Genomic DNA, 15,779 nt, shown 5'->3' on the forward strand with positions numbered 1-15,779 from the left:
AGCACGGTGAGAGAATGTGAGTAAAGAGCCTATTCCAAGGACTCAACTATGCGCCGAGCAAGCTCGAATGCAGCACCCTCCAATCCGAAAGCGAGTGTCTTAACACAAGACCACATAGCCGCAGAATAGTAAAAAGTAGTAGTAATAGAATAGAAAATACTAATTCGTTGGCTTGGATTGTGGTGATGACATTATGTAATATAACCGACGTCCATTTATTTTCAGGTCTGATAACCCAATTCCTCATGGAATCATTGTTGGAATGGAAATCTCAATAAATGACGCAAAATATGTTCCATTACAACAATGTTAAACTAGACCCATGTGTATTCGGATGTCAGACCTGCATATACGTCACGTAGAGTAAAACCCAACCAACAAGACAAATAAAAGTGTTGGAAACTGAACAAAAACTTGTTTGTAGTGCGTCTTTGTGGTCTTCAGGTGCATCAGACCTGTGGGTAATTGTTCAAATCCTGTTGCTTGTGTCGCAAAGTTGAATCCCTGGAAAAGACTTTTTACTCACATTCTCACAATGTACTCAGATGTAACATGAGTACTTGGACAGTAATACAGTTGTCTCAAGCGAGAAAAAATAGTGGAAAATAGCGCTTCGCAGGCATCAAGACTTGTAATACATATGTAGTATTGCTGTTGACTTGGGATACTTTACAATGCGCTTTGAGCACATTTAGTGGATATTGCGGTATGTAAAAGCTCACATATCGTTTTATTTCTATTTTTCAGTTCCCGTTCCAGGAGGAACTTAGATTGTATTATTGTTAAAGATTGGAAAACTTCAGAAGTTTTGTGTTAACTGGAAACGCTGAACATTGGACTAGAAAGTTGAAATCAGGAAGCAGTGCAATTTTTGTGCATTGTTCATTTTATTTCTTTCCGCAATACTATATTGTCTGATCTCAAGTTGGAGTTTTTCTTGGAGATTTTGGGTGAGGTGAGTGTTTGAATGACTCATAATTGTCATTTTTTCCTTTTTTTATGTATGGGTTTGTCTGTGGTTTTGGAAGGCTTTTGTTGTTGTTGTTTTGTTTTGTTTTTGTTTTTGTTTGTTTTGTTTTTGTTTTTGTTTTTTGTATTTTTGTTTTTTTCAAGAATATTTATGGTTACCATGACAATTGGATACTGATCTTATGGATCTTATGAATCATTAGTGACTCACCACGTCAATACGGTATTTTAGACTATTTTTTCTGGAGTGGACCGGATGTCAAAAAGTCGACGTGTACATGTATGCAGGTCTGACAACCGAACCAACCAACTTATGGGTCTAGTTTAACATTGTTGTAATGGACAATATTTTGCGTCATTTTTTTTTAGATTTCCATTACAACAATGAGCCGAAAAGGAATTGGGTTATCAGACCTGCAAATAAGTGTACGTCTCAAAAAGTGAATTTAAAGTGAAAATAATCAGACATATGCCGGTTTTTTTCAAGTTTGACCTAGAGATATCATTCATAGCAATGCGACAACCTTTTAAAAAACATTACGCCCTTCTACGCTGCATCGCTAGATGCCGTCGCCAGGGCATTCCATAAAAATATATAGAAGGAACGAAGTTGACGTCCCTCAGCTCTTTGTTATTATTTTTGTAGTCATTTTTATAATTAATAATAATAATAATGCTGAAAACTTATATAGCGCTATAACTCCGAGACACCAGACTCTAAGCGCTTAAATTACAAATTACTTTGGCTGAAACATACTCATTCACACACACAAGCACACACACACACACATATACACACACACAACACAACACACAACACAAACCAAACCTATCTTGCTTCTCATACCATCTACTAAAATCGAAACAAATATGTTTTAAGCGAACGTTTAAAAATAGACAAAGATTCTTTTTCACGAATGCTCTGCGGTAAGGCGTTCCAGATAGAGGGTCCGAAATGAGAAAAGGATCTCATTCCAGCATTTTTCCGAATTCGAGGGACAACTAGTTTTGTGGAATCACTGGCCGAACGTAAGGGGCGGGGTTTTGAATATCTTTCAATTAGTTCTGAAAGGTAGGAAGGGGCAGTACCTTCAAGACAACGATACACTAAAACACAAGCTTTGAATTTAATTCTTTTCTCAACAGGCAGCCAATGCAGGTCATGAAGTAGAGGTCCGGCAGAGTCGCACCTACGCTTCATAAATACTAGTCTGGCAGCGCTGTTTTGGACAATCTGAAGACGTTTCAGATTGTATTGCGAAACGCCAAACAACAGAGCATTACAATAATCCAATTTCGATAGTACGAGGGACACAACCAGGTGCTTGGTCACATCCTCAGATATGAACCGTCTAATGGAAGCAATCTTTTTTAGTTGGAAAAAGAGAGATCTAACCAAATTATTAACCTGATGCTCCATCGACAGTCCAGAGTCTAAGAATGTGCCAAGGTTTTTCACTTTGTCAACAATTTGAATAGAGGCATCCCCCAACTTCAAATCTGTTTCACTTTTCCACTTCCTGTTCCCCACATACAGCACCTCCGTCTTATCATCATTCAGTTTCAGTCTGTTCTCATTCATCCATTTCTTAACACTTTGGATACAATTTTTACTATTGGCTGATACTTCTTGTAAATTTCTCATATTGGAAACGCAGTACAATTGCGTATCATCAGCGTATTGATGGTAAGACAGACCAAAACTTCTGATGATTTTAGACAGAGGGCCAACGTACAAAACAAAAAGAACGGGTCCAAGTACTGAACCCTGGGGAACCCCACAATCAAGAAAGATTTCCTCCGATCTATATTCATCCACCGTAATAATCTGTTTACGATTAAACAAATATGACCTAAACCAATCAAGCGCTGCACCAGACACGCCATAAGTAATTTCAAGACGTTTGAGAAGAAGATTGTGATCAATAGTATCAAAAGCAGACGATAGGTCAAGCAAATTCAGCAAAGAACATGAACCATTGTCTATAACAGAGAGGAGATCATTAACAACCCTAACAAGTGCGGTTTCCGTCGAATGATGTTGCCTATAAGCAGACTGAAATTTTTCTTCAAGACAATTATTTTTAAGATGAGACAGTAATTGTTTCAAAACAAGCTTTTCTAAGATCTTAGAGAGAAAAGGAAGATTAGAGACAGGGCGATAGTTTTTTAAGTTCTCTTTATCGAGATCAGGTTTTTTCAAAAGGGGTTTGACATGAGCAACTTTGTAAATGTCTGGTACAGCACCTGACTGCAACGAATTATTAACAATACATGTAAATGGTGTTAAAATTACATCAATGCATTTTTTTAAAATGGCAGTATTTAAGGGGTCTAAATCACAACTTTTAGTTGGAGACGACATAATGCAATCACGTAAGTCAGCTTCAGTAATCTTTGAAAAATGTGTTAACGAATCACCATGAAACTTGTCAAATGTTGTAGGGATCGATTCAGACGAGAGTTCCTTCCTGATGGTATCCGTTTTTTCTTTAAAATATTGACCAAAGCGAGTTGGTAGATCTGCACGATCGATTAAAGATGGGAGAGCTGGTTGCGTCTGTTGTCCCAGCAGTTCCTTGGTCAAGGCAAAGAATTGTCTCGAACGTCCCACGTTTTTGAGGCTTTCTTCATAGAATTTCTTTTTGGCCCTGAAATTGACGGCTTTTGCATCATTTCTAGCCGCGATGTATCGCTTCTTATCGACAGCATCTCTGGACTTGAGCCATTTTCTTTCTGCCCGCCTCCTGGCTAATCCATTCAATTTTATTTCGGTATTATACCAGGGTGCTTGACGTCTCACTTTTACTGCTCTAGTTGTTAAGGGAGCATGCTTGTCCACCGTACCAACAATTGACTCGTGGAGACCATTCGCATCATGTTTATTTTTAACGTTATGGTCAAGGTCATAATTAGTACTCACTAACTTCTATCAATCAGACTATAAACGATTAAGGTTTATAAATAGATTTGTGCGTTGGTAAGTTATATCCGGCTGCCGGACTTAATGAGTATTTTACCTAAACGCAATGCATCGATAGATAATCCATCAAACAAACGTCTTACGTCAAGAGGAAATTCCCCATGTTGTACAAATCGAGTCCATAATTGCGCTCGGGGTTATCAGACCTGTAAATATGTGCACGTCGAACAAATGCATTTTTATTATCCGTCAGAACATGAAAGAATATTGAATATGATTTATTAAAGTCACAATTTGATGTTTTGTCATGGTTGAGATCACAAGGAGGAAGTTTTACATTATTTTAATTAATCTTGTATAGGCAAAACATAAAGGTTATTCGGTAGGGAATGGCGCGTACTTATTTGCAGGTTTGATAACCCAAATTATTATGGGCTCGTCTCTGTAATAGAGATACTCGCAAACCAACGCTAAATATTGTCTCTCCATTACAACAATATCAAATCAAACCCAAGCTTGCATTCGGACATCAACGTGCAAAAATGTGCCCCTAGGGATGTAGCAACACGTATATATTTGAAGGTCTGACAACTCAAATTGTTATGAGCCCGCTGCTGTAATGGAAACACTCTCAAACCAATGCTGTATATTGTCCGTTACAACAATGTTAAATAAAATACATAAATTTCGTTCGATTATCAGGCCTGCAAAAATGTGTACGTAGTTATAGAGGCTTATAAGATGAATGTATAAAATAATGGAATAAAATAAAGATAAATTCAGAATTCCTTTCTTCATTCAATAAAGACATGTGTCTTTGGGGTAAATTTCGAGAAAAGGCCGAGACAATCTAAACATCGACCGCAGTCCTGCGCCGCAAAGGGTGGCACAGAAGCAAAGTTTCTTGCTCATGAAATAAATTTAATGGCGACAGCGGTATAGTGCATTATATTTTTTATGGGATGAGTCTGAAAGAGCTAAACAGAAAGAGCTGCTAAGCGTAAATAAATATATGATTGCATTATTTTAACACACCGTGTTTTCTTATTTTGCCTGAAAAGATAACCTTTTAATTATTCTTCCTTGTTCTCCCTTAAATTATCTTCATGTTTGAATGTTTAGTTGGTGATAGAACGCCGTTAGTCTTCCTCAGCTATGTCAGAGGGCCATATATTTTAGTGGCAGGGGCCAGGCAGTTAAGTGTCAGGGGCCTATACAGTTAAGTACCAGGGGCCCATACAGTTTTGTGTGAAGGGCCCATAGAGTTTATTGTCAGGGGTCCATAAAGTTTGGTGTCAGGGGTCTATGCATTTTAGTGTTAGGGGCCTATACAGTTAAGTGTCAGGGGCCCATAGTTTTGTTTCGGGGCCCATATAGTTTATTGCCAGGGGTCCATAACGTTTAGTGTCTGGAGCCCATACAGTCAAGGGCCTATACAGTTTAGTGTTAGGGGCCTATAGAGTTAAGTGTAAGGGCCATACAGTTTTGTGTCAGGGGCCCATACAGTTTAGTGTCAGAGGTCCATAAAGTTTAGTGTCAGAGGTCCATACAATCCAGTGCCAAGGGCCTTTACAAATTAGTATCATTTTATTGTCAAGGGCCCATAAAGTTTAATGTCAAGGGCCTATACAATTCAGTGCCTGGGGCCCATACAGTATAGTGGCGGGGTCCATACAATCCAGTGCCAAGGGCCTAGACAGATTAGTATCAGGGGTCTATACAGTTTATTGTCAAGGGCCCATGAAGTTTAGTTTCAAGGACCTATATAGTTTGGTGTCAGGACCCTAGACAATTTATTGTCAGAGGCCCATACATTTTAGTCTCAGGGACCCATACAGTTTAGTGTCAGGGATCCATATATTTTAGTGTCAGAGGTCCATACAGTTTAGTGTCAGGGACCAATACCGTAAAGGGTCTGGAGTCCATACATTTTAGTGTCAGGGACCAATACCGTTAAGGGTCTGGAGTCCATACAGTTTAGTGTCAGGAGTCCATACATATTTAACGGTATTGTCGGGGTGATCTATATGCCAGCATTGTATCTTGGTTAAGTTCCCCTGTTTTATTCGGGACAATAGATGTAATTCCTCAATCATTAAAAGGGCGTACTCTGGAAAAACACGTATTTAAAAATTTGGCCAGAAAATTCGCCCTCCAAATATCGATCGATTTGAATGACCCTCCTCGGGGAAAAAACCCTCTAAATCCTGGGACCTCGGATGGGTCATTTAAATCGATCGATATTTGAAGGACGTGTTGTATGGCCAAATTTAATGTCTTTTTCCAAACAACGACAGTTAACTAGTTAAAGAGACAAAAACAAAAACCTTTGAAATCACCTTTTAGTAAATTGTTAGCATGCCCGATATATTATCATTTTGATACGGTATAACATACATATAGAAAAAGAAATTAAGCTTTTATATAGCGCAATATCCACTAAATGTGCTCAAATCGCTTTACAAAGGGTCCTGACAAACAACAACACGTAGATGTAGAACGAGACATGACGCCTGTTAGGCAATATTACAATTTTTTTTTCGACAGAGACATCGCTGATAACGGCCAGGTACTCATTTTACACCTGAGTACGATGAAAGAATGTGAATAAAGAGTCTTTTCCAATGGCTCAACTATGCGAGACTCGAACCCAGGACCTTCCGATCCGAAAGCGAGTGTCATATCACAAGACCACGTAGCCGCACTAGATTAATATGATCCCCATTCCACCATATCAAAACTTTTTAAAACCTTTGTAAGCATTTTCTTTAGTCTTAGTATTGACTTGTTGGCATGATATTCTACCATGATGTAAAACAATGAATGATGAGAAAGAATGAGAAAAGTATTTTGTTATTGTCCAACGTAAATATTGATGTTATATAGTTAAGTAAAATGATCACCAGATCTGCCCGCCAGGTTAATCATACTAACGCTCAAAGTTTACCTGTAATTGAATGAACATAACCATCCCTCTTCGACTGTCCGAGCAAACTACAAGTGTTATAATATCGAAGGTTGTGTTTAAGTTAAACACTCACCAGCTCTACAACCACATCAATCGTACGAACACACAAAAATGTGTGTAACCTTAATCGTTCAGTCTGATTGGGAGAATCTGGTTAAAACTAAATAATCACACAACTGCCAGTCTAAAAGCAATACTATAGACCAGTGAAACTTTTGTTTATCTACAACCCAACTATGTTTGTCTGTACGCGGGCTTGAGGGCGTGTCACAAATGCCGTATCTTGATTGGTCAAAACCCTACTGGGTATTTGTGTGTAACCTTTAACATTTCAATCTGTTTTTGAAAACTTAGTGAGAACCAAATACTCAATAGAGAAGAAAAGTCGTGACATCAGACCCTTAACCTTTCCGGTTCCAAACTCCTTGGAAGTGTGTATGTAACCTATCCGTCGGAGAATTAATAATGAATAGGTTACATATTGAATCCTAAAGTGGCATAACTATTTTAGTAGCTGGATGTATAGGCAGATTCTAAGGATTACGTGACGTAAAAGAGCGAGGATGGACGATCTTTATTGACGATCAGAATATAATATTTAGACTCAAAAATACAGATTCCAGCACTTTGAAACCAGAAAATCATTTACACAAGATATGTGTATTCAGTCCTCCGGAAGAACGATTATTCTACTTCCAATGAAATTGGAACCAGTTTTTAGACATCACACTTTTGTCCCTATTGGCGGTCTAAATCCAATAACTAAGACGTCATCACCATTCGTTCTATAGAAGAATAGACACGGGACCCAATAAACATGTGTGAGTAGCGACGATTGCTTTTAGTGCGTAGTGTTCATAAACAGTATAACTGCCAAGCTCTCTTATGTCAACGACTCACCAACGATACCAAACAACGAGGATATTGTATAAAACTGCATTATTTTCTCCTACATCTCAGGTACTTTTGGCACGCGGAAGTATTATTACTTGGCATTCCGGACATGCGCAGTCGCCAATTACCTCAAATCCTACTTTGACAAGTGGTACCTGAAGATGAACACTTCAAAAACCGTGGCCACTGCATTTCACTTATGCAGTGGTTGGCACACCCGTAAACTGAATGTCCTAGTCGGGGACCAGCCACTCCCATATGAGCCGCGTCCAAAATACCTAGGGGTGACGCTGGATCGCAGCCTTACCTATCGGGTTCATCTCGAAGGGGTTGCCCGGAAGATAGAGAAGCGGAATAGTCTTCTGAGGAAGCTGGCGGGATCGACTTGGGGCGCTAGCCAAGCGCTCCTGAGAACATCCGCCCTGGCACTATGCTATTCCACCGCGGAGTATTGCGCTCCAGTGTGGGGTAGAAGCAGAAACGTTGAGAAGGTGGATGTAAAACTTCGCAAGTCGATGCACATAGTGTCGGGAACGCTAGCAACAACCCTAGAGAATGGGGCCCGGTGATGGCAGCGATCCAGCCCCCCGATGTCCGGAGGGAGACCATTACGGGAAACTGGCTGAGTAAGATCAAAGAGAGAGGGAATGGGGATACCCCTCTCATGCGCATAATGAACGGTGCCCCCGTTTCGAGCCGAAATAAGTCCCGGCAACCCTTGTACGCAGAATCCCTGACTACGGACAGAGCTGCACATACGAGATGGAAGTCGGTTTGGACGAATTCAATCCCTCGTGGGGGCGGGGACCTACACTCCTCTAAGCTTGGTGAGAAGTTGCCAGGCTTTGATACCAGTAAGAGGAGACACTGGGTAGCTGCGAATCGGCTTCGGTCGAGGAGCTGCCTAACGGCCGGTGCGTTACATCAGTGGGGTCTAACTTCCTGTCCTTTATGTCCACGCTGTGGGCAAGAACCCGAAACGGCAGAGCATCTAGTCGAAAGGTGTGTTGTGACGATGCTACCGGGCGGGTTCGCGACGGTGCACGAATGCGGACCGGACTTTGCTGATTGGGTCGATCGTCATAACATAATAGTGTGAACCATAAGAAGCTGCTGCCAATTACCGGTCTCCTTACGAGGTTAGCCGTCCGTTCATTGGCTCCGGAACCCTTCTTGCAAAAACAGCAGCTACTGGGCAATTACTTTTATTCGTTCCCGATACTGATTCCCTGATGCTTACAACAGCTGAGGGGAAATAGTCCCAAATTGAGCGGTCGATAGAGTGCCAGAGATATTTGGATAATGGCCCAGAAGATTTAATTTCTCCTTCAAACGTCGGACATTTCTGTCTAGGGAAGATGAGACGGTTTGCTTCGTGATCTAAACGCTACTACTGCTTATAAGACTGAGTGTAAAGAATGGACAGTGGGTTGAATGGGGGTTGTGAAATAATTTGAAAAATCAAAAAGGCACCAAAACAAATTGATCACATCGAGAATGCTGTAAGAATTGCTTTGATCTATAGAAGTTGATCATAATTGTACTTGAAATATTTAATAAATAGCTCCTTTTATCAAAAAGTTGAGCACTATTGTTTTATGGTTATTGTTTTTATAATATATATGGTGGAAGAGAAAATCTGAAAGAAGTATGACAGTTTCAATACGAAGGAGATATCAGAGATATTTGAACATTTACAAGAAAAAAAAGAAGACATTAAGTTCATAATTACCAAGTTTAATAGAATTTTTTTTATCTATGCTCAAATTATGTTTAAAATTCACGATATCAAAAGTTTCCTAACTTGTGTCATATTTTTAGCTTTCGTGTCCCCTAACAAACCATTTCTTTATCCCGATCGGTCATTTGTTTTTCAACAAATGGGACAACCTCCCACACTTGTAACACTACACTAGATTCAATATATTTCTAAAGATGAAATGACTCTAAAGGGTTCGACTCTCCGTTGCCACAAAGTTGTTGTTTTTTTCTCTTGTCTTCCGGCACTTTTCTACTAACTACATTTCTTATTATCAATATAAGTACCGTCTATTCAGAATTAATTTTCACCCAATATCGGAGCTTACTCGATGTCTCAGTTGTCTCTGTGTTAGAAAATAAAACCAGAAAACCCTGAGCTTTTATATAGCGCAAGATCCAATAAACGTGGTCAAAGCGCTAAGCAATGGGTCCCTGGCCAGCATCAACACTTAACATGTGGGACATGACATGACGCCTATTAAGCGATATTACATTCTTTTTCGGACAGAGACAACTATGTTAACGGCGAAGTACTTATTTTACATCTGTGAGTAAAGAGCCTTTTCCAAGGACTCAACTATGCGCCGAGAGAGGTTCGAACCCGAGGTTTTCCGATCCGAAAGCGAGTGTCATACCACAATTACACATAGCCGCACAAAAATATATTTTAATATAATAATTATCTAATGTATAATATCTAATACCTTTGTGTTGATAATAGAGCTCATAAGCTTAACTGCCAACTCGCCAATATACTTAAGTGGTGTTTGTGTATTGTCCTAATAACCTAAAGAAGTCGCGAGTAGGGCTCAACACAGTTACTATATTATTTGAAACTTCTTTTTTTAGTGGTGGATGGCGGCGATTGTTGAGCGTCCCTCTCGTGGCCATGCTGAGTCGATTCGTGGGTTCAACTCCCCACCACCACACAGTTTTTATTCTCTATTGTCTTCTGACACTTTACTAATTACTTCATTTTTTTTTTGTTCTTATCAAGAAGTCGCGAGAGGAACTCCGGATAGTTACCACGTATCAAACCTCTCTTTTTAGTGGTGGATGGCGACGATTGTATAGCGTCTTTCGCGTGGCCATGCTGAGATGCCGTTACAGTCGAGTCGTGAGTTCGACTTCCCATCGCCGCAATTGTTATTCTTTAGTGTCCTCTGGCACTTTTCTACTCACTTCAATACTTGTTAAGTTCACCCGGACAATTATAATAACCAGTGAGTAAAGTCTACAGCAATCACTGGAGATAGGACTCTCTCTCTCTCTCTCTCTCTCTCTATATATATATATATATATATATATATATATATATATATATATATATATATATATATATATATATATCATATATATATGATATGACAAGATACCAAACCTCTCAGCCAGCAAGACGCATAGGATTGTGAAATTTTGATTCTTATCAACCTGATCGAACCTTGTCGGTTGTTTGAAATTAATATTGCAAATGATCTGTAATTTTCAATACGAGCAATTTGTAACCCACGCTTTAGTCCACTCGTACAAACAAAGCTGGTAGTTAACAGACAATAGAACACATTATGATTATATATATATATATATATATATATATATATATATATATATATATATATATATATATATATATATATATATATATATTGAATCGTGTTTGATACAAATATGGTACGAAAAGTGCTCGACATGTAGTAATGGAGCGAATTATTATTTAAAATATTTACCACAATGTTTGGGGCAGTCTACATCGATGTTTCAGGCAACAAAACAACTCAGTCCTGAAGATGGCAAATTAAGCCTGAAACATCGATGTAGACTGCCCCAAACATTGTGGTAAATATTTTAAATAATATATATATATATATATATATATATATATATATATATATATATATATATATATATATATATATATATATATATATATATATATATATATATATATATATATACATTTTAAAAATATTTGGGGGGCGGGGTGGAGGTGAGTACAATTCATATGAATAGCAGACCAAATATGAAAATTTTCAAAACAAATAATTTGTGACTCACCCAAAGTCTATTCAGACAACTATAATAATGATTATGTACAATTTACAGCAATCGGACAAATGTTAGTGCTTCAAGATCGCCGGTTGGGTGATTATTTTTCACCGAAAGAGGGAATGGCCAGCAGACCAACTGCGTAATTTTTCAAAGCAAACAATTTGTATCCCACCCTTAAGTCTACTCGGACAATTATAATAATGAGGGTGATTAGTTTTCAATGAAGAGATGGGATGGCCAGCAGACAAAATGCGTAATTTTTTAAAGCAAACAATTTGTAACCCACCCTTAAGTCCACTCGGACAATTATAATAATGAGGGTGATTAGTTTTCAATGAAGAGATGGGATGGCCAGCAGACCAACTGCGTAATTTTTCAAAGCAAACAATTTGTAACCCACCCTTAAGTCTACTCGGACAATTATAATAATGAGGGTGATTAGTTTCCAATGAAGAGAGGGAATGGCCAGCAGACCAACTGCGTAATTTTTCAAAGCAAACAATTTGTAACCCACCCTTAAGTCCACTCGGACAATTATAATAATGAGGGTGATTAGTTTCCAATGAAGAGAGGGAATGGCAAGCAGACCAACTGCGTAATTTTTCAAAGCAAACAATTTGTAACCCACCCTTAAGTCCACTCGGACAATTATAATAATGAGGGTGATTAGTTTTCAATGAAGAGATGGGATGGACAGCAGACCAAATGCGCAATTTTTCAAAACAAAGAATGTGTCACCCACCCTTAAGTCCACTCAGACAATTATAATAATGAGGGTGATTAGTTTTCACTGAAAAGAAGGAATTGCCAGCAGACCAAATGCTTAATTTTTCAAAACAAGGAGTATGTGATCCACCCTTAAGTCCACTCGGACAATTATAGCAATGAGGGTGAACAGTTTGCAATTGGACCAATGTTTAATGTTTCTTGATGGCCGGTTGGAAGATTAGTTCTCATTGAAGAGAGGGGATGGCCAAGAAGTCATAATATCGTCCTCCATGTTCAGTGTCGTTTTAGTTACAGTCCCTTGTAAAGAGATTTGGGCACATTTGGTGGAGATTGCGTTACACCACAATGTCACGAGCACATACACAGACACACAAACACATCCGCGCGCGTGCGCACACTGACATCTTTGTTAATCCGGGCGAGTCACGCATACATAGCAATTTCCTTTATGACGTACTCTGAAAATACACATTTTCTTCAATTTTGGCCAGAAAACTCATCCTTCTACTATGTATCGATTAAACTGACCCTCATCTTGTCAAAAACTCTTAAACCTGAGACTTCACGGAAGTCTTCAAGTCCCAGGCTTGAGAGTTTTTGAAACGAATGTATTTTAGTTGTGTTTCAAAAGTTTGGAGGGTATCCTAAGAATTACTGGCAAGAAGTTCCAACAGTGAGGAGTTTTCTGGCCAAAGTGAAGAAATGTTTATTTTTGTCAGTCTAAGGAAGACCTGCCTACTACTACGAAAATTCCGTAGACTTTTTTAAGATTATTAATTCAATAAAACCTCTTGAATTTCTGATGCCATATATAGCCTATAAAGGAGTTAAAAGCATAATTTTCACATATCATGGACAGGTTTGTGAATTTTAAAGACAGTAGTTATGTCTACTGTGCTATTACCCCTGAAAACAAAAAAAAAAATGTACTCATACTTCAAGTAGGCAGGTCTAGTCCAAGACGGTGGGGTCTCCATTAAAACACCAGTCTTCAGACACCCTTGATCGATCCTCGTCTGATCAAATTAGACGTAGATAGACCAAATGGTCTGGCGTCATAGGATTAATAAGATATTTAGACCTGGCCACAGGGGACTACTCTGAAAAACAACACATTTTTAAAATTGTTGCCAGGAAACTCCTTCAAATATCAATCGATTAAAACAAATCTCATCTTTCCAACAACAACAACAACAAAAAACTCTCAAACCTGGGACTTTCTTTGTCCCGGGCAAAAGAGGTTTTTGAAAGATCAGGGTCATTCTAATCGTTTGCTATTTGAAGGTAGAATTTTCTGGCCAATTTTTTTTTTTTTGGATTTGTTTTGTTCAGAGTGCGGCAGAATTGTCTCACCCGGCCCAACGCCATAGAAAGCATAAACAATACAAAGATGTGACTCTCTCGGATGTTTGATGTGTTGATGTTGCTAATTTGATCTTTAAATAACGTTTACTCTAATAGAAAGGAGTCCGTCAATGGTGTGTTGCCTCACCAGATCTGTTTAATCTATACCAAGAAACAATCATGAGGGGCATAAATAATATGGAGGGAATAAAAGTAGGAGGTCACAACATAAATAATATAAGATACGCAGACGATACGGTACTCATTGCAACATCAGAAATCCAACTTTAAAAGATTGTTGACAAAGTGGTAGTAGATAGTGAAGCCAAGGGAATGGAAGTGAATATCACCAAAACGGAATGCATGGTAATACAGAAAAACCCGAAAACAACAACACCTGCAATATAACGATTCACGGCGAGCAACTTACCAACGTAGAAAGTTTTAAATACCTAGGTTCAATAGTGACAACAGATGGAAGATGTAACCGAGACATACGAGCAAGAATAACTCAAGCCAAACAGGCCTTCATGGACCTGGGAAACATTTTGAAAAACAAACAGATGTCGTTCGGGATTAGATTCCGAGTCTTGAAGTGCTAAGTGTGGCCAATCTTGTTATACGGATGCGAAAGCTGGACTACAAATGCAGAAACACAAAAGAACATTGAAGCTTTTGAAATGTGGTGCTTGAGAAGGATGCAGAGAATATCGTATACTGCACACAAAACGAACGAAGAAGTGCTAAAACAAACATACCAACAAAGGAAACTAATGCCCTTAATAGTGGATCGACAACTATCCTTTTTCGGACACATAGTAAGGAAAGATAAGAATGAATACCTGGCAAGTTGTGGAAAAATACCTGGTAAACGCGCCCGGGGGAGACAAAGAAAAACACTCATAGACCAACTGAAGGGCTTCACCAACCTAACAATCCAAGAGCTGTTTGAAAAAGCAAGAGACAGGGAGGAATGGAGAGAGATAATTCATGCAGTATCCGAAGCCTGGACCAGGCATGGAACCTAGAAGAAGAACTCTAATAGCAGTTGTACATGTACAATGACGTTATTATCAATGTAACACAGCGTAGGACGCGAGTGTGTGTGTGTGTGGGGGGGGGGGGGGGGGGGGGGGGCTTTGAACCCGGCATCAAAAGATACAACAAAAATTTTTAAAATATGTTCCTTCTATTTCCTATATATTAGCAAAAAAAACTTCGCAATATCCACTAAACGTGCTCAAAGCGCTTTACAGAGGGTCCCTGATCAACAGCACCAAATAACGTATAGAACCGAGTACGGTGAGAGAATGTGAGTAAAGAGCCTTTTCCAAGGACTCAACTATGCGCTGAACTGTAGGCTTGATTCAATGTTATTGTAATGGACAATATTTAGGCTTGATTTGAGGGATTTCCATTACAACAATATGCCCATAATATTTCAGGTCATCAGGCCTGAAACCTACATATTGGATCATTCCTCACATGTGCTCATCTTAGTCAAGTATAACCTGTCGTTTAGAATGGTATTTGTCACTTTAAAATAAAAGACATGTATTCAGTCTCCTCAAAAGAGCATTAAAACTTAACAAAAACATCTGGGGTTTTTGGGTTGTTGTTTATCGTTTGTTTGTTATTGTTTGTTTGGTTTTTTTTTTTTTTTTTGTTTTTTTTTTGTTTTTTTGTTTTTTTTTTATTTGTTTTTTTTTTGTTTCTTTTTGTTTTGTTTTTTTATTTGTTTTTTTTTTTTGGGGGGGGGGGGTGTTTGTTGGGTTTTTTTTTTTGGGGGGGGGGGTTGTTTTTTGTTTTGTTTTGTTTGTTTTTGTTTTGTTTTGTTTGGGGGGGGTTGTTGTAGTTGTTTGTTGTTGTTGTTGTTGTTGTTGTTATTGTTGTTGTTGTTGTTGTTGTTTGTTTGTTTGTTTTGAGGGTTGAGGTTTTTCGTGGCTGTTTTATTCTTATATTTGCTCTTTTATGTTATGTTATGTTTTGTTTTGTCTTGTTTTGTTTTTGCTGTTTGTTTGTTTTGGGGTTTTTGTTTTTGTTTTTGTTTTGTTTTTGTGTGTGTTTTATTTTTTCTATTATCTTACTTGAAATTCAAATGTTAATACCTAAATCAACCCAAACCTAATACCATTTCGGGGT

The 15,779-nt window shown here is 38.5% G+C and overlaps 1 protein-coding gene across 2 annotated transcripts in view; it reads left to right on the plus strand.

Annotated features, from left to right (window-relative positions):
- Positions 1 to 15,779, plus strand: part of LOC144972269 (uncharacterized) — a 69,188-nt gene that overhangs the window by 2,498 nt on the left and 50,911 nt on the right. For both annotated transcript variants that reach the window (XM_078913343.1, XM_078913342.1), the window contains exon 2: positions 748 to 955. The gene's annotated coding sequence lies outside the window, so the exon portion shown is untranslated. The remainder of the gene's footprint in view (positions 1 to 747; positions 956 to 15,779) is intronic.

Source organism: Berghia stephanieae, chromosome 5 (assembly GCF_034508935.2).
Source record: "Berghia stephanieae isolate SIO BIC M18660-M18661 chromosome 5, UCSD_Bste_1.3, whole genome shotgun sequence".
Classification (NCBI taxonomy): Eukaryota; Metazoa; Mollusca; class Gastropoda; order Nudibranchia; family Aeolidiidae; genus Berghia; species Berghia stephanieae.